Below are 19339 nucleotides of genomic sequence, written 5' to 3' on the forward strand. Positions count from 1 at the left end.
TGAAAGCTTGGATTTGCATTACTGCCTACCAAACACATGATTATTTTTATCTTTGTTGATATTATAATTTGGATCACATAAAAAAAAAATCAAGTACCATAATAAAGCAGGATGGAACAACAAAATAAATTAATTTCCTTATGCTTTTATCTAGAAATAATGCAAATTTAGTGGGAGCTGTCAAATGTTGTAGCTTTTTATTACTTCCACTGCCGACTAACCACATAACTTCATGAGGAAACTATACTCAAATCTGTTATTTTATCTAATAGTAAACAAAAACATACTACAAAGAAATCAATTTATCAACAGTCATCTTAACACTTCCTATAGCTTCTAACAGGAATCAAGAACCATAAACATTTTCAACAGCAGTGAAAACAAAATGCTTAATCTAATTTTTCTATTATTATTCTAAGAGGGGTTTAGCTACTTGACTGAATCAAACCACTCAATAACTAAATACTAAAAAGCTCCCTAAAAAGCAGTAATTTGTTGTGGTTTGTTTCCTTTTAAAAAATAAGAAAAAATTGTTGAAAACCACTTACTACAAACTCTGGAGTTTGTCTTTCACAGATTGCTTTTAAATATGAGACATCTTGAAGATGACAGCTCTGAACAATCTGGTAACTGTTACAGTCTATTTAAAAGCAATGCCAACACCAAACATTTCAGGCATCAGAAATCTCATTTTTAGTTTTGATGGTAAAATGTACCATCACAACAGAATGACTACCTGCTCAAGTGAAAAAAATCCCATAAGGAAAAAGTTAATGTTTCTAAACATTTTGATGAAGAGTAAATTGTAGTTGGCATTTATAAAAAAAGGTGCCTATTAGCTACAGTGGTTTAATCTCCATGCAACAGGCCTTTCAAAAAGTAATAGTCCCAAAGACTTCATTTGTTAGACTCCTATGTCTGCTTCAGTTAATTTGGGAAGGGTCAGGAAAGTGGATTTTTTTGTAGCGGTTTCTCAAACAGACTGGCATTAGCCCACCACTGGGTCTGCATTCTTCTCAGTGGGCTTAGAAAAAAATATTTTTAAATATTTGGCATTATAGACTCTCAAATGTAATATGTTTTAAGCTCTAAAGAACTCAGTAGGGAATTACAGTCGTGGACTAATGAATACCTTTTAAAGAAGCAGTTCAGTTAAGCACAGTTACTTCATGCCTATCAGATGCAAACAGGCAGTTTAAAATTAAAATTGTCGTAAGGCATATACAGGTGTTAATTTCAAGTTCAAAACCAATTCAATCACATCCATCCAGTATGAAATACTCATCAGATGTAGGCACAGGACAAAGAAGTTTGGTGGACTTTTTTTCGTAAACTGCTCTATTATTAAGCTCAGCCACAGAATTAAAGCAAGTTTAAACACCATTATTGATGCCAGTTGACTGCGTGAACACAATTCAAGATTTGGCATAGGAATTTCCTCAAGGTTTGCAAAAAGTAATTCTCACCCTTACGATTTTGCAATTATGACAGAAGTTTCTGCTTCAGGGGCCAAAATACACCTTTTTTTTTTTTTGAGTTGGTAAGATATGAGAGAAAAGAAAACCACGAACCACTCCATCCAGTCTTTATATATTCTATTTTTATTTAGAAGTGACCTTACACCACATATTTACCAACTTGATAAATTAGGCAAGATGGTCAATAGAGGGTAAATTTTAAGTTAGGCAAATCTACAGAATTTAACAGCTAGCAAAACTACACTTGTTTCAATGTAAGAATATTTTTCTATGGCATTCCCTCCAGTTTTGTCATATAATGCTATAATGTGGGTCTTTTTCCTATTTTTTACTCTCACGTTAGGCATTCAAAACACTATTCCACACTGTTTTTAAAAATAACACATAGTCCACTTGATAGCAAGATTTTATAAAGTTAAAGGGATTTTTGGTTTGATGAACTGATGATTAAAAAAAATCTTTTAAAAACTTTATTATAGATCTTCAGTTAGAAAAATTGACAGGTGCAGACAACAAGTGTCTCTCTTCCAGAAACAAGCAGCACACAAGATTCAATGATCTACATTTATGAAGTGCTTGTGAAACCTGTAAATAAACATGGTTTAGAGTCTAGTTGATAGTACACCTCTTACTAGGGAGAAAAGTCAGTGCTTTGCAAAGTAGAATGTTGCAAACTTTTATTGTAATCTAACATTCAAAGAATGCTGTTCTGTTCACAAAGACTCTCTAAACCAAGTTAATTAAACTGGAAATATGATTCTCTTTGCAGATGCTGTTCTTTTTAAGGCAGAGCCTTATCTTGCAAACAACTTCACAATCTCATCTCAGGTTTAAGCCTGACCACAGTGACTGTAGTGTCATTCTTGCCAAGACTTGGACCTGAAGACTAATTTTCATTTAACACTGAAAATATTCAGTAAATAAACTCAAGTAAAAGTTATCATGATTTTCATGATGTTGTATCTGCAAATGCATTTCAAGAAATATTTTCTTAATTCATGAAAAAATGGTTAGCATATTATTAAGTGCAATAAAGTCTCTAATACAAGTCTTGACAGTCAAGTTACAGTACTACCACATTTTAAGTTCCACAGTAAAAAGGGTCTTAAAAATAAAAATCCAATGTACACATTTCTTTTCTGGGAAAATCCATAAACCTAAGCGGAACACTGAGCAACGAGCTCATTGGTATTTTACATCAATTTTTAAATCAAGTCAGTAAAAGCTATGAAGATAGGTACAAGTCTATAATCAAAAGGCTTATTGTGACTCTTCTACAGAAATAATTCCCCTTTTTAAATATAGTGTAACAAGATAGATATTCCAGTCACAGCTGTAAGGTGCACTCCCATTTGTTATTTATTAAAAGCATAATGAGAACAGTAAATTATTTATTCTTCTTTGCTCACTAGGTAACATTAACCAAGCACAGCAGATGAATGACTGCCAAGACACAAATACAAAAGGCCTAACTTTAACGCCTCCCAGAACTCATTAAACAGATCTATAATAAAAACAACAATAAAAACGTTAAAGCAACAAGATTTCAGGTTTTGCCCTGTAGTGAGGAATACAAATATTTGAACACATGGTAGCTGCCAATACATGCTTCTAGTCTGAATAACCTTACATCTGCTTCAAAAGAGAAGCTGATAATTTCAGTTACAGGAAGTCTGTGGAAAATTAATTATTTTATCTGTCTAGATCACTGTTTTTGAGACTTCCTAAGAACACGCTTACAAATGAACACAGCGAACAAAACAAGCAACACAAAACTTAATACACTATCTGCAAACAGAACAGTCAACACTCTCAAACTGATGAAAATACTATTGCTTTCTTTCAGCAACACGAACATCGAGGGCATCATTAAGGCTTTGGCCACTCGGCGTTCTCCTGCTTCCAGAGCCCTGCGACTCTCGGGGAGTTAGTGGAGCATCAGCACTTCGGGGGCACGAATTTCCACACTTGAAATCAACTTGTAACGAGAATTTACTTTCTGAGCCTTACTCTCTAAAGTAGCTGCATTAAAAATTAAGGCTAACTGAGATCTGCTACTTAACTACCAGAGCTTACAAAACCACTTATCGGCGACCAGGTATGACCCTCAATATTGCTCGACAGACTATAAAGCAACCAGAAGCGCTACAGGCGAGAGCAGGTCCACCGCCCCACACTTCTGGTCTCTACCCACGTTGCTCCGGCACCTCTCGAGGGGGGCGAAATCTGCGAACCCCCCGAGGGGCCCTGCCCGACTCTTCCCTCCCCCCTCTACCTCTCTCGGCGCTCGCACCTGAACCGCACCGGCCGCGCCGCCGGCCGAGAGGTCTGTGAGCGGAGATGCAGCCTTCAGCTCCAGCTCAGCGTCTCCTCGCACCCCTGCCCTCCTCATTCCAGTCCCTCCCGCCCGCCTCGTCTCCCCGGCGTCCGCCGCCCGCAGCGCCGGGGCACGACAGCGGCAGCTCCGACGCGCCGGCCTCGGGCGTGCGACAGCCCTTTGTCCGCCCCCAGCTCTCCCGGGGCAGGTGCGCCCGGCACTTCCCGGGGCGATCCCCGAGAACTACTTCTGTCCAGTTTTGCCTAGGGCCGCGGCTGGACTCGGGGCCAAGCGCATCCCTGCCGCCGGCTGCCCCTTCGGCGCCCACGCAAACGCCGACGGAGCCGAGAGCGCCCTCCTGCCGCAGACGGACACGACGGCACGGCCCGGGCCGACTCTTGTCCCCACGCTCTTCCAGGCGGGGACCAACAGCCCCCAAAGCCCGCCAGCGCCCGCTCACGGCGCCCCGGCAAGGGGCAGCGCTCCCCGGCGGCGCCGGCTCCGCCCGCGCAGGCACGGGCTGCCGCAGCGCGGCCCGGCACGTGCGGCGGCGCTAGCGGAGAGCCGCGCCCCGGACAGCCGGCCCCCGTTCCCGCAGGTAGGGCCGGGACCGCGCAGCCCCCGCCGCACGTACCTGCCGAGCCCCGGGAGAGCAGCGGCCGCCGCCGCCGCGCCGCGTCCCCTCAGCCGACCCGCGGGGCGGGGCCGCGCCGCGCGTGCGCACCGCGTGCGCACCGCCCGCAGCGGGGTGGGGGGGGGGCAGGTGCGCGCGGTCCCGCCAGCGCCCCCTGGCGGCCGGACGGGAGCGCAGGGAGTGAGCTCCGTGAGGGGAGCGGGGCCGGGGAGGGAGAATCCCCCGGGCTGCGGCAGGCGTTCCACTCATCGCCTGGAAGGGAGGGTTAAAACATCTCTTCTGTTCAAGGGCAGGCGAGGACAGGGCTGTTGAAAGTCTGAGTGTTTTGTTGCCGTAAAGGCAACACGAGGAAGTTAATAATTCTGCGTTTAATGGCATGCAGTAACAGAGGCACGGGATTGCACAATTAAAAATGAGAAAATGAAAGATATGTCGGATGATTATCCAGCAATTTTCATTCGTAGGACATGCATTGCTCCAGATCACGCTTTGAGACTGAACTCTACACACAAAATTTCTGGAATCAGGCCATATAGAGGACTCACCTGCTAAAAAGAGGTGTTTTTCGAGCTCTGGTAGTTTGTCTGATAAAGAGCTATTTCTACAACCTCTCATCTTGGCTTGCCTTAAGCCATTATTACTGCCACCCTGACACAAGCACTGTACTTAGTGCAATTTTCCAGCTTTTCAGAGGTTAACGTGCAACCTTCACATTTTTCCTTTGAAGTCCTGGTCTGTACTGTTTTGTGTGTCCTATGTCTTTAAAGGCAATAGGCAAAATGTTACAAAGCTGCTATAAATAAGACTCCATTTTACTGGTCTGATTACAGTGCCAAAAAATATGCTTCAAGTGACAGCAGTATTGGCTGGACAACATAATTTCCTTGGTGGTAGTGCAGCTGAACTGAACCGTGTGCTGCATGGTGAGGAACTTTAGCAAAAAGCTAATGTAAACAGGATCTTATCCCATTCATCAGTTAAGGCATCGAGGCCGCATTCCAGTCAATAATTGAAACTTTAATTATCTTGACAGCTTTCCACTGAACTTGAAAGAATCCTGTTCGGCCAGTCCTGCAGGACATAGCTGCAGATGAATAATGCTCTCTGTGACACATTCCCCATCAAGCAAGAAGTTCATTGAAAGCAAAACAATATGACAAAGAGGATGTCAAAAGGCAAACGTACCAATGCCATTCCTCATAAAGTAAATACAATACCTATAAATAGTATTATCTTCTAAATTACTTTTCAGTATGTAAATCTACACTGACTACAAGGGGGCTCAGGCAGAAAAACTGGCTACAGAAAATAATCATTTCTAGCTTTTCTGGAAGAAATCTGAAAACCAAGAAACCAAGCAGTGCAAGAAATGGAATATCAAATAGTAATAATTGGAAGTTTGTCATGAAAAGCCTCATAGAGAAAAGATATTCAGTTTCAGGAGCTTGAACCTTTAAATTATTTAATTTGCTAATATTGACATGCAATAGAAACCAGGCAATGCTATCAGAATACAGGTTTGACAAATTAGGTGCGTCAAAGTTCATTAAAAACATGATTGCAAAAGAGCCGTGACAAGAAGTTGAAAACAACCTATTAAGACTTAGTAAACCAACAAGAGTCTATAATTAGGATCTGTAATCCTATAGTTCTTAATCCTGTACAATGACTGTGCTTGGCATGAAAAATCTGCTATCTTAACCAGATTAAACATCTTGCATTTCAAGAAATAAAAGCAATACAGTTCCAAAGACATTTGACTGTGCTAAAATTAATCACCAACAGATTTATTTTGTCAGGTAGTTCTGTATTTTGCTCTGTATAATAGGCAGCAACAAACCAAGAAAGCAAAATTTATATGGTTAAAATTAAAAATTTAAATAAATTGAATTAAATCCAGAGTCATAAATAAGAGAAGTAGCGGGGGGGGGAGGGGAGGGGGGGGAAGAAAAAGATATTTTAATACTCTATTTTTATCCAACCCTTGGATGAGCTGCACATCAGTGTCAGGGCATGGTTACTCCTCCAGGCATCGAGAACTGAGATGCCTGAAGTTACCTGAGGCAAGGGTAACCCCACTAGCAAGGGAACAGTCAAGACAAGGATTCATCTGTTTATTTTGAACTCCTTAGTGTGGTTAACTGCCCCAAATCAGAAATTCTTCAGCTAGCTAGAATGCTGAATAGGTATCTTGACACAGACTTGGCCACAGCAATCTATATACTTATAACTGACAATCTCACTCATGTAGCTTCTCTCCAGTCATACTGGTGCAAGACATGACAAACATCATTGCAAACAGTTCTTGCACTGCACGGAGTTCCCCTGAACTCCACCTCTGTCTATCCATGTCTTCTGTTGCATTTGAGCCATCTGCCTGAGAGACTGTATCTTCAAACATGGCTGTTTCCTTTCCTAATAGTTACAGTCCACAGGACCTAAGAAACCCGTTTCAGGGAGGAAAAAATGCAAAAGACAAAGGTAGTTCACAAGAAGGTAGCCTGAGACCATGACAGGTTTCTCTGTTGAAGGCAAGGATGGCTGCAGGGCTTTAAAGAAACCAAGTACATCATTTCTCTTTGATCTGAATTTAGTTAAATTTAATTTCTCACCTGTAAACAGAAGCACAAATGCCAATGAATTTTTTCCTCCTAGAGGTTGGGAAGAATAAAAGAATGAAGTGGTTGTTGTCTTTGTAGATGTTGGAACATGTAGTAGGGGAGGATGTCCCAACAATTTCATGGATAAATAAAGCAAATAAACTTTAAAATCTCATTTTCTCTTTGCTTATGGTGTTTCCTACTTGTTTATTTTATTATTTTTTTAATATTGAATAAATTGTAATTATTACCTCCCTTTCTATGAAGATGTTATGAAACAATAAACTCAAGAAAACTAAAGGTTGAATCTATTAATAGTAGTCACATGTGCATTGCAACCCCATAGTAGAGTGAAATAAAATAAAGAATGATCCACTACCTACAAAAAAGGTACAGAGACTATAAGTCTTACCTATTTTAGAAAATTTTCCCCACTTCTACTAGATCAACTGAACTAGTACTAGCAGTTTTGGGAACCATAGTTCCCCAGTCAGGCGTATTTGTTCAATGTTTAGCAAAGCATTTGGAAAGTAAATCTAATCAGTACATTGAAATAAATAAGCATCCACCTTATGGGAGTCCTAAAAACTTATCTCTATGCTGCTTTCCTTGTTCAACTGATAGAATGTTAAAACCAGTGAGGTCTGTGTTTTTCTTCAAATCTACCCACTAAGAAAGCCCCAAAATAAAAGAAAACAAGCAGGATGGATATTAACTGTTCCTGAAGTTCCTTCTCAAAACTTCCAGTGGTAGAAGACAACACAGCCTCCCCAAGCAGTACATTCCAGTGCTGAACTAGCCTTGGAGTTAGAAGTATTTTTCAAAGTCTAACCTAATCTCCTTTGCTGCAGTGTAGGAAAAGAGGTAATGAGCTTGTCTCAGTGGATACAGGAAGCAACCATCTTCAGGGTATTTGATAGCATCCCTCCATTTTCTCAAGAAATAAACAGTTATTTTAATCTTTCCTCATAGATGATGTTCTTTAGACCTCCAGTTGTTTTTATTATTCTCTCTGTGTTTCTTCCTGTAGGTCTGCATCAGAACAGTGCACAAATCTGGGCACAACACTCCAGCTGAGGTCTGACCAGCATTGGCTTTAGGATATCACACACCTGCTTGTACATTGCAGCAAAGATCCCTTGCTTTTTCTCTTATGGCAGCAGAATGCTGCTTAACCAGTCCTTCTCCAACTTGTGACTTCACTTGTGAGCTTTCTTCTACGTCCATTGATTCTTACTGCATTCTAATCTTGTTCTGAGAAAAAAATGTTTATGGCCCTTCATATCTTGAAGATTTGAAAAGTGCACTCTCTATTCCATAAGCTAAGCCATTAGTCAAAATATTGCATGTTATCAGAACCAGAAGGAACCTCTGAGCTGAGGTGCTCTTCTTTAACAATTGGCCATCTAAAACCATGTCTTTTCAGTAGTTTATGCCGAACAACGTACCCCTCCCTTTCTTATGAGGTGTCATAGGAGGGAATTTCAAAAGCCTTACCAAACTCCATCTGTAGATATGTTGATTCTTTCCTATTTGTCTTCAAATGATGTGCTCAAATCATGCAACAAATCTATTACAGCATCAAATCCTCAAACTACTTCATAGCCTTCACCTCTGTTATCAGTTATCATCTCTGTTGTCAATGCACCAAATCAGTGTCAGAAATAAGAGCTTAAAATTATGTCTAAAATTAAAGCCCTGTATTCATTAACTGAAAGTCAAGGCTTGAATACCAAAAAATATAAACTTGGGAAATAAATTCCATTTATACACAGCGTATATCTATACACAGCCTGCAGAACATTGACACAATACAAAAAAAATGGCACATTCTTTACTGATTTGAAAAAAAAAAACCAACAACACAAAACTTGTATGAATACACAGAGCACAGCCTTATCAGGGAAGATACAAATTAATAAAATATTATTAACTATTAAATGACAGGGATTAATAAGAAATTTCCTTTTCAAGCACATTAGTTTACAATTGTCCTCTTTGACCATGAGACTGATTCTACAAACAAGCTGCCCAACTAGACAGATTCTGCTGTTGAATATGAAATAAATAATTCCTCTAAGTTTTTTGAAGGTGCTCATGAATGTAACAATACTAAGTAGAAGAAACATAAAAACTGAAATGGCCTTAGACCAACTTATGTAAGGACTGACATGTGGTTCCATTTATCTTTAGAAGCAAGCCAGGGATGGATCCAGAGTGTGGTTAAAAATAGTACATGTTCATTCCTAGTTGGAAGACAGCAGAGATGTCAAACCTGAATTCAGAAATCAGAAAATAAAATTACGAAATATATTTTCACCTGAAAATTAACTCTCCAAAATCCAAACAAACTCTGTACCCCTGACATACCTGCAGTTAAAACTCAAGAATTCTTTTAGTTGATGAGACTTCAAAGCCACCTCCACCAAATACTGCAAATAAAAGCAGTGAAAGCATAGGGTGAGAATTCAGGAATCCTGTGTTTTATTCACAAGTTTGCTTTGGACCTGAGTACCCTCTTGTACCTAGGTACCCTCCCTGTACCTTAATTTATCTGTCTCTAAACAAAATTCATAAAAATTCTTCCTCCTTCTTCATAACACGTGATCATATGACCAAGTTTAAATAATGAAATTTTTAAAGGTCTTCATTCTTTCAGACTGAAGTGGCTATGAAAATGGAAGAAGGGGTTTCAGTGGGATGATTTTTCTTTATTTCTGCTCAATGATGCAGAGATTCAAAACCAGACTTCAGACAAGGCTGCCAGTTACTGCTGTGTTCTGTGATGTGAGGGGGAAGCTGATCTTATGGTAAAGTTTTTACAGGTATCAACCATTTCCCTGTATGATAGAAATACTGTTTTACTCACCTTCTGTCCAGCATTACCTAGTTGATATGGACATCACTCCACTGGGCATAGGAATGCCTCCCAGTTTAGAATGGCTTTTTCTTTCCTTGTCTCCTGTTTTCTCCAGCTTGGCACACTCATGATGGCAAGGCTCTGCAAGTTCAGCGCAGCAGAGAGTCATTTCTGAAAAGTAATCTGAATCCTTTACTCAATTGTGTAGATGGTAAAAAATGCTGAAGTAGTATTGAAACCAGAGCAGTTCCAGTGTCACAAAAGAGAGGGATTACTATTACATGTTCCAAAGTGACCTTAGAAGTGCTAGGCCTCCCAGAAGTCTGGTCTCCAGTATCATATACATCCGTGTTACCTTGACTGGAAAGGTTCTCCCACACTCACCGTGTCAGGAAATGTTTTCCATCACCTCACTAAAATAGTCAAAGCATGGATTTGTCCAGAGTAGAGTGAAGGATAAATTCCCCAGCTACGATGATTGTGTGTGTTTTCTGGGCCGTGTACTGGGCCATGTACAAGCAGCAACACAGCGAGCACAGGGTTTTTTTCATCTGCTCTTGGCTCACAGAATGAGCCTCGTGTCTGAGGGAGCAATGAGACTTTACATGCTGTTTAATCATTTTTTCTAAGTGAAAAGTTGCAGGAAGCAGAGAATGAGAGGGTTTGTTGCAAGTCAGGTTGAAATGCTCAGGCTTTTCCATAGAAAAAAAATCAGTTGTTTACTGTTGGTTCACTAAACTCACTATTCTTTTTGGGGATGCTACTTTCTCTTTTGTAGTCTCTTTTTTCCCCCTCTTAATCAACATCTGAGAAGTGAACAAATGAAGCTCTGAGGGAAATGTTTAGCACTGAAGTGTGCAAGGGAGGAAAGCCAGAGTTAGCTTTAATACAGGACTGGCAGGACCACCTGGCTCATGGAGTAAAGTCCTCGATTTTATCCTTTCCACGTGTGTATTAATGCTATTTTTAATAGCAGGAAGTTTTATTATGGTTCTCTGAAGTAAAACTAGCTAAATAAGGAAAAGACCTCATGTGAGTTGTTCCCTTTACAAAAAGAAATTCATGGTAGTCGGCCATCTTGACGTAATCCTATTTTATGCACAAATACCAATAATCCTATTCTCACAAACACAGCAACAACAACCATTCCAAGTTATTTCCAGACAATAACTAATTCAAAAGAACTTGCCTTTTCTAAACACTTTTTCCTGCAAATGCTTTTCTGTCTGTTCTTAGCCATGATCTTGTTCTTGGAATCTCTTCTGTCTTATCTGTCCCCTTTCTCTCTCATACAAGCAGATACTCCCATAAATCTCTCTGCCCAAGAGACAACTTAAGAAAATCCTCCATCCTTACAGTCCCCATTGCATCTGCTGGTAACATGACTAAATTTTGGGTTGAGGCCCCCTTTAATTTGAATGCAGACAGTGAAGGGTGTACTTTCTCCTGTGAGTTGCAGCATGGTTTAATCAGACCTCTAACAGTGTTGTATATGGTAAAATGCACCACAGCTTTGTATCAGTCATTACTTCACGGTGTTATTATCTTAAAGTAGTGCACAATCTGGATCATCATTCTTGCAGGTGGATTTTCATATACACAAGTGAAAATACATTCGTAAAGAGAATTTTTTCAAAAAATAAGCAAAAGCGGTCCTTATTAATTATTAAATGGGAGAAACAGAAGGGTTCGGTTGTACTGTTATGTGTATTGTCCATTGTTATTTATTATTGCTGTTGTTGTTGTTGTTGTTATTAATATATTTCCATGCAAAGAACAGGAGTTATCATTTGCTATTCTCAGACATGTAACATCACTCACTGAAAACCTGGCCCCTTAAGCCATAAAGAGTATGAATCTATGAGCTTTCCAGTGGTACCTCAAAAACCTTGACTGAGAGCACAAATGTACTTGTTGTACAAACAAAGATGCACTATTAACTCTGGTACAAATAAACACTTTTAGTGTTTTTATAAAATAAACATTCAAATGGGAGAAAAGATCCTTTTTTCTCCAATTTAACCGCTTAAGTAGTGCAGGACACATTGGTATATTTTATAATGCAGAGACCATAAACCATCAGTATTCTTCAATGTCCAAAACAATACAGAATTTTGTTAACATAACTTCTTCATTAAAAAGAATAGAAATTACAGTTTTGCAGCATCCTGCATGTACAAAAGGATGATTATGCAAATGGCTGTGAAATCAGCTGCATTTTTAGGTAAGTAAAATATCTAATATCCAGTGCTTGACATTGTGCAAGAAGTTTTGAAACCCTGATCATCTTACAAAGCAGAATGACACTAACTTCAGAAAAGCCAGTCCATAGAGCAAAATCAAACACCTCTTCTTCTGTGATTGCCTTTTTACCATTTAGCTTTCACTTAAGCTGTTAGCATATATTAAATAACCCACCCAGACCATTTCAGGTGAACATGATATGGAGCACTTTGGAGATGTATGTCTTAAGTCAAGAGAAAGCTCTCCCAGTCAATCCAGGCACTGGCTTTTAAGCCCAGTTCCTGGACACCTCATTCCAGGATGGTTTGTTGATCTCATCTTTTGATAACTCCCATGCCATGACATTAGTTTACTTTCACGTGTCTGTGTCTTCTGGCAATAAAAGGAGCATTAAGGCTGATAATAGTCACAATAATAATAGTATTTCTAATACCAAACTCAGCACTACTGCATAATAAATGATGTTTATTTCATGACAGGAAAGTTACAAAGGGAAGTGTTTCTGATCACGGTTTTACACTACTCAGAGAATTGATCTATAGGGACAGCAGGCTTTATCCTGCAGATGCATTCATTTGTAATCCTCTCAAGTATTCTACCACGTGACTTCAGGAGATAAAAGAGCCTCCTTTAAAGTGTATTTCCATAACCCACATATGATGCTAAGTACAGTGGTATCTCTCCCACTAGATTAACTTCTAATTATTGCAATTTCTCTCATGAAAGAGACTGTAAGATAGCACAGCAACTCTCTACACGTTCATTCTCTGGGCAGAGGACATTTTATGTTAATTTACTGATTTATTTTAGACAAGAATTACAGCATCAAGTGACACTAAGTAGAAAAGTATAGCAAAACTCAATATATTCTCGTCTCAGAAAATCTGACAGCAGCTCCTTTAATACTGTTCTGTTCCCAGCACTTTAATTAGTCACTTCATTTCAATAAGAAAATTCTTTCATGTTGTTCAGACCACATTTCAGCCTAGTTATTATGGCATTTCTTTGGATATTGGCATTATGCGTTGTTATTACAGATACTGAAGTGTTTGCTTGAAGCTTCACTAGCACACAATACAAATTAGTGTCTCTTCCAGAAATCTTCCAGTATAAACAGGTTCAAAAATCAAGAGGAAAGAGAAGCAGGAAACATAAATAAACTAAATAACTTTCATTTTATGGATTTCTACTATCCGTTGCACTGAGCTGTCTTGTTAAACACCCATGGATGATGGCAGTGGAAACATGTCTAGTTACACAGTGCTAAAATGGTTTTGTCTCTGTGATTTAGATGTGTTTAAGTATATCAAGAGAAAATGAATGCAATATACAGGATTATCAATGAACGTTAGTAGAACTGCATTTGGAAAAGAACTTCTGAAAACTATTTTTGTAAATGAAACCTCTTAAATTCTTGTGTACCTTATTCACTTGTTGAACAAAAGAACGTCTTTTTTTTCCTGTCTCATGATGATGCAATATTTGCTAAGGATGTCCATCAGAAAAGGCCAGAAAAAGGACAAGAAATAATAAAATTAAGATATTCATTGCAAATGGGAAATACTATTTTACGTATTTTGCAAATCCATCCTCTTTTGGTAAGCTTTTGGGAACACGGTGCATACAAAAAATATTTCTGCCTGCTATCTGCAATATGACATGTGATAGCAAAGGTGTGAATACCTTAACAAAATCTAACTTATTTATCACGGCTTGAAGAGGTCTTCATTTGAATTTGTTGTCCGTCGTAAGATTGCATATAGCTTTTAAATTGTCTCAAATATCTGCAAAATAATTTCTTGTATATGAAGGCAAATATGATTAGTGGTTTATAATATAAAGAGCACTGGAGTTCCAGCAACAGTTTGCAGGTCTTTGCTTATTACTATGAGATGGTAAGAATTTGCTATAAAACTTCATTCGTTGCAGTGGACTCAGTTATGTTTAAAAATCAAATAAATGGTCATAGTTATCCTTTTTCCATATGGTAGAAATAATCCCACAGATGATAGGCAATAAAAAGACTCTTACAGGAATTTTCCTTTATTTTTTTCCTTCAAATTTTCATTTCCTCTATTTTGTAGTATACATCAGCTGCCTATTAGACAGTTAATCAGCTGGTACCCTTCTTTTGAATATGTATCTTCACCAAGTAGCGTATTAAAACACTAGGGAATCACTCCAATTGCACGTCAACATCATCCGAAACCAAAGGAGTGTGACTATCATTAACCAACAGTTTCTCAATTCTTAGCTTTAGCTGAGAATTTTGACAGGGACTGGGAAAAGCTTTCACTGCTATTTCCTTCCTCACAAGTCCCTGTCTTTATCCTCTGTCTCTAAAGCAGAATGAAGCTTCTAATGTTTTGAAAAAATGGATTTTTGCAGAACTCTGTAGCTAGTCTTTTATGGACCAAAAAAACTTTCACACCGCTTCTGTAATAAATGAGCTTTTGGAGGCTACCACCAATGTGTTGTTAATGCTGTGGATTCAAAATATCAATACAAAGCTAAACCGAAGAGCTGCATGAAAACTTCAGACTACCTTAAAATTTACGGTAAAAGTCTCCACTCACTCATGCTAACACAGATACAAGAATCAGCTAGAAAAGGTAGTAAGATCATTAATTGGGAACATTGCTATAGCAATTACAAGCTGTTACTCTCTCTCCTTCCACATTCAGGTGGACCCAGGTAATCTATGGAGACTAGACAAATGTCCCCTAAAATGAGAACCTCATTATCCGGGAAAGGATGTGCCCAGCCAAGTCAATGGGTGAAGTAAATCACACAGCAGCCACTGTTAGAAAGGGCTTTACAGCATTCAAGTATGCTTATCTGTGGGAGGGTGGAAACAGAGGAAGAGAAATATCCAACAAGGAATTAGGGACATCTCAGTTATAGAAAAAAGAATACTTCCTATAGAACCAGTAACAATTGAGCTACACAGCTGGAAACCTGCTTTTATTTCTGCTTCTGAAAACACAGGAGCTCTAAATCTCATGTCTTCTGCAAAACAGCTCAGAGCCAGTAGAGCAATCTCAGCCACTCCAATCTGCAGGAAAACTGAAGAGCTTCCAGGAAAACCACCTGATCCCCACTGACACACAGAGCTGCTATTATTTACTGCTCAGTGAGACCAGCAAGTGATTATACTCAGTGAAGAAAAATGTTTTAGGTCTAAGTAATTATTTTACCAATGACCTTAAAATATCCCTGTTGTTAGTTTTCCTTGCAGAGGGCAGTCTCTGTAATAGGATCAGGCAGTATGTTTCTTCATGCCAAGTCACTGAATGCTAAAATGATTTGTCATCTTTTGCCACAGGCCATTGCCTGACACACACATGCCACAGTCTAATGTCTCGCCTGCTTTGACATCAAAGTGCCTTCCTTCGGCCATTACCAACAAGAAGAAAGGCAAACAATGGCAGAAACTTCTGTTCTTTCTGAGAGAGTTTTAATTAAATAAATGGTCTCAAATAGCTTAGTGGGACTAAGGCAGGGGGAAAAACCTTTCATCATAAAATGTATTAAATCTATAAATCTTGCTTACTCTCTCCCCATGCAATTTTTTTTATTTACTTCACAGTCACATTATTTCATTCTCTGCAGAGATTTATGACAACATTATATGACATCTCCTGGGCTTTCACAGCCTATCATCTTTTACAGCTCACTCATAATGCCATGGGCCATAAAAGACAGATTTCATCTCATTTTACAAAGGGGAAGGGGGAAAGAAGTCCTATGCAGATCCTCCAGTTGCAGAAAGGTTTTCACATGCTGAAATATACCATTTTGAATTGGTTCACTGAGACTTTTGGTATCAGCAACTCCACCTGTTTTGAGGGATGGGTGATTTCTACAGCATACTCCAGAGTCCTGATTTCCCAATTCAAATCAACAAGGCAGCGATATAGCAAAAGGTGTGCTCCAAGGTGGGATCAAGGTGTAGCTGGGGCTGCAAAAACTCTGGTTTGGTGGGGTTGTCTTCGCTCTTCCTATTTAGATGTAGTTGGTCGGTGCTATTCACTGATGTGTCTTCACAGAGCTGGTTTAGAGAGCCCATACTTTTCAAGAGAAGTCTCATAACAAAATGCTCCCTTCTTGTCCATCCCATTTTGAGGAAAATAAAATGCAAAAAACTGTATGTGCCAGCCAAACCATTGCAAAATTCTTTATTCAAATGAAAGAGGTCCTTCTGATGGCAAGTGGCGTTATAATTATAGACTAGAAAAAAGCAAGATCAGCAGCTGCTGCTGCTGCTGCTGCTTGCGTTTGTTCCCTCTGTAACTGACAGGACAGAGTACTTGGCAAAAACAGGCTTCCAGAAGTGGAAAGACATTTTAACCCCTGTTCTTGTCAGTCCACTTCTCCTGGGGCTCGGCAGCAGCAACCCCTTGCTTCAGGTTAAGGGAAGAGCAAGGTGACTGTTGCAGATCTGAAGGGGACTTTGTTTGGGACGTCTGAGAAAGAGGAAGGGTCCAGGATTTACTTTCGGGCTTGGATTGCCGAATCAAGATAGCAGGTCAGTGGATATAGTGTGAGCTTAATATGTTTTTACGGTTGGCTTAACTCAAATCTCTCTCATTCACTTTCTCTCCTATGCCATGAACCAAGAAATAAGGTGATACAACGACAAGGAGTAGGTCTGTGTAGAGGTACTATTTATTTATACATTCTGTAATGTGCCTTTCATGGTCAGTTAGGGAACACTGATGGCTGTTATTTTTTACTGTGGTTTCTTTCTGAATCCTAATATATCCTGAAATTCTCAGCTAGACAAAAATCCCATTTACAGTTGAGTTCAATATTAATGGGGTGGGATACACTTATATTTTTAGGTGTTTATGGCTAAAGTCTTCTGATGATCTTAGCAAAAGTGGAGGAGTAATATATAACTCACATTTCAACCTGTGGTTGAGAAAGGTTCAGAGAGGGAATAAACACTGAGCAAAAGGAAAAGTAACATCACAGATATGAGTCAAGGTGTCTACAGGTAGCAAATGGGCATAACTTGTACTATGTCCCCAAAACTCACAAATCCATACCAGCCTAGCCCTACATCTGCTAATGAAGTTAAAGGCAACACAATTAATAGGAACATTTTTCCTAACACCGGTGTCTGTGTTATCTAATGTGCTCTGTCCTTCAGCCCTGGCCAAAACAGTGCTCGGGAAGGAATGTGCCAGGGGGCATCATTATGCTTTGCTCTTCCGGTTCGTCTCAGTTTTAGCTTTTTAATTTCCTGTGGCCATAAGTAATGTAATGTTGGAAGGACTCTCAGTCGACATGCTACCCATGAACCAAGGGCTTGGGACCACCGTGCAAGGGCCAGGTTCAGCTCAAGGCTTTACACCAAAACTTCCCATTGCATGGGGAGGCCATACCCAAGTGGTTGTAGTTGTTTCCAGACAACAGAATTCTCCAGAATTCTATCTTTCATAGTTTTGTACAGTCCAAAGCATTCTATAATCACCTTATCTGACCTAATGTATATTTTAGGACACTGAATTATATTATCCTGAAGTCCTTATATGAACCTAATGATAAATGTTAAATAAAGCATTTGTTTAGCAGGAAACTAAAACACAGTGCACTAAGGCAAAGCAGGGCAAGGAAACCAAGGCATCAAAGCCTGACATTGCTCTTACAGTCCCACTTTTATTTGCCCCATTTCAGAGGCAGAAAGAAAAAGCAGGGGCATCCAATGCCTCCAAAGTTAATAAGAAGAGTTTCTATTCAGAGCCAATGGCATTGAGTTAAGCGCTGAAAGAGATGGCTGGGGTGTGATTAAGTAAAATGTAGTTGCTTGAATCAAGCAGACAAATGGATAAAACTCTCATTTCCCAGTCCAGTGCAGGGAGGAATATTCTTAATCCTGAATCCTATTATCATTACAGCTCTGCATTTGTGGCCAAAACCCATCCACTAGGCCTTACAAAACAGGATTTGCTTCAGTAGAGGAGGAGAACTCATTTTGTCCAGCTTAGCTACTGACCAGTTACTGGCGGTTCCAGTCACTGGGATGCCTGGGAGGAGTTAATCCTTCCTGAACTCCATGTGCAGAAACTGAGAACTGTGTTTTTGACACTAGTCACTGCCTTCCTGCAGAGCTGCAGATGCTGCGAGGGTGCTGTAAGCAATCTTGTTCCCTCCATGATGCACAACAGAAGTTTAACAGATACCCAGATACTAGGGGAGACAAACAGAGCCTTCAGACCCAACCCTGTGTGTCTCAGCTCTGGGAATTCTTCTGTCCAGCTATCTGCTCTCAGCTTAAAGACCCTAAACAACAGGGTGTCTATCCAGTCCTGTGTTCTGACATTTAGTTGCCCCCATAGTTAGCAATTTATGTTTTGCTTCATCCTGTATTTGTCTAACTTCATCGTCTCATCATGGCACTGTGTTACACTGAGGGTCTGGGTTCCTGCTGGGTTGTAAGCCCTCACATTATCAGACATCTTTTCAAAATCTAAGAACTCCCTACATGCAGTCAGTCCCACTGGAGATTTCCATTACAAATTGCATACTAGTGGGAAGATAGAGACACACTCACTAATTATATGGCTTGAACACGCACACTCCACAGCATCGATGGCCACGGCCTAAAGCCTCCTAGAGTGATCCAAGGAAACTCAGTGTATTTTTGAGAGTACTTTTTTACCCTAGTCCTTCCCTATAGTCCAGCCACAGATTTCTTTCATTGTTTATAAAGCCCCATTTCTGATGGAGGATGGACATTTTTTCCATTTTCTTAAGCGTTGAATCCTGACCACAGAATTTTTAGCAGACAGGACTGTATTTCTGCATTCCAGTCAGCCAGTTTGGCTCCTGAATTGAATTTTATGGAGTACAGCAATGACAAAAAAAAATTTAAAGGTCTGTGCTAAAGCTCAGGGAAAGGAAAGCTATCATTCGGATGCTAAAGAGTAAAACCCATGTGTCTTAAAAAAAAACAACAACAAAAAATAATCTCCAATCCCAGACTGGTGAACCTCAAGTAGCCATTCTGTAGAAGAAAAGAGACAGCCTGTCAGTAGTACAAGGCTTATGGTGTCTTTTCCCTACTGATTCCCTTGGCAGCTAAAAGAAAAAGTGGCGCTTTTACTGCTGAATTTTAATGGCATACTTTATGCTCTGCATCAGAGACAGAGCCAAGTTGCATAAAATACTACCAAGTCATCTATTAACTAGGGGTTCAGA

General features: G+C 39.8%; 1 protein-coding gene across 2 annotated transcripts in view; it reads right to left on the reverse strand.

The window, feature by feature from the left end:
• Positions 1-4509, reverse strand: part of LOC113988394 (RAB3A interacting protein) — a 31896-nt gene extending 27387 nt beyond the window's left edge. For both annotated transcript variants that reach the window (XM_027721939.2, XM_027721938.2), the window contains exon 1: positions 4430-4509. The gene's annotated coding sequence lies outside the window, so the exon portion shown is untranslated. The remainder of the gene's footprint in view (positions 1-4429) is intronic.
• Between the last annotated feature and the right edge of the window lie 14830 nt (positions 4510-19339).

The sequence above is a fragment of the Pipra filicauda genome, unplaced genomic scaffold, assembly GCF_003945595.2.
Source record: "Pipra filicauda isolate LSUMZ 115617 unplaced genomic scaffold, ASM394559v2 scaffold93_size3172892_pilon, whole genome shotgun sequence".
Classification (NCBI taxonomy): domain Eukaryota; kingdom Metazoa; phylum Chordata; class Aves; order Passeriformes; family Pipridae; genus Pipra; species Pipra filicauda.